Genomic DNA, 712 nt, shown 5'->3' on the forward strand with positions numbered 1-712 from the left:
ACAGTGAAAGTGACAAGTAAGACGTTATTATTTGCATTTCATACTCTGTATAAAATCTTCATTAAAAAGTCTGCACTTTATTTTCTCCAAGTCATATATATATATAATTTGCATCTGTGCTTTAAGAAATTATTGTTAAAGTTTACACACGAGTTTATATTATTTTATAACTCAAACAGTGCAGAAGTCTGCCAAGTTTCATTTTCAACTCATGAAAATTAGGAGCTTTTTCCCCTCACTTTAGGTCAGTCAGTCTTACCGCTATAACCTCTGTAGTTTATTTAGTGTAAAATAACCAAGTAGAATTATCTATATACAGTATTACATTCAGTTTGACTGTGGCAGTTAAGCCTTCCGCATCTTGTTGGGGGATCTGTTACTTGCACTGATATATTGATTCCCATGTCTGTGGCTTTTCCTGTGTCTAGTTTAGTACAGCCACTTTTTAAGTGTGATTAAATTTAAATGTCCTACAATTTTACAGTAGTTCATAGGAGAACTCTTTGTCATGCTACATTTCATTACATCATTTATGTGATGTGACCTGGTTAAATGAAGCGTGAGGTGATATAAAGTAATGAATCATCAAGCTTAGACAGAAATGTAAAAATAGAAACATTAAAACCTGTAAGAAAAAAAATAGCAGCTAACACTCTTGTTTAAAAAGCTTGGGATAGTGTTTTCTAAAATATTTGTACTATCTGATTCCTAG

This window comes from Pezoporus occidentalis, unplaced genomic scaffold (assembly GCF_034315485.1).
Source record: "Pezoporus occidentalis ecotype Australia unplaced genomic scaffold, CSIRO_AGI_Poc_V1 ctg27, whole genome shotgun sequence".
Taxonomy (NCBI): Eukaryota; Metazoa; Chordata; class Aves; order Psittaciformes; family Psittacidae; genus Pezoporus; species Pezoporus occidentalis.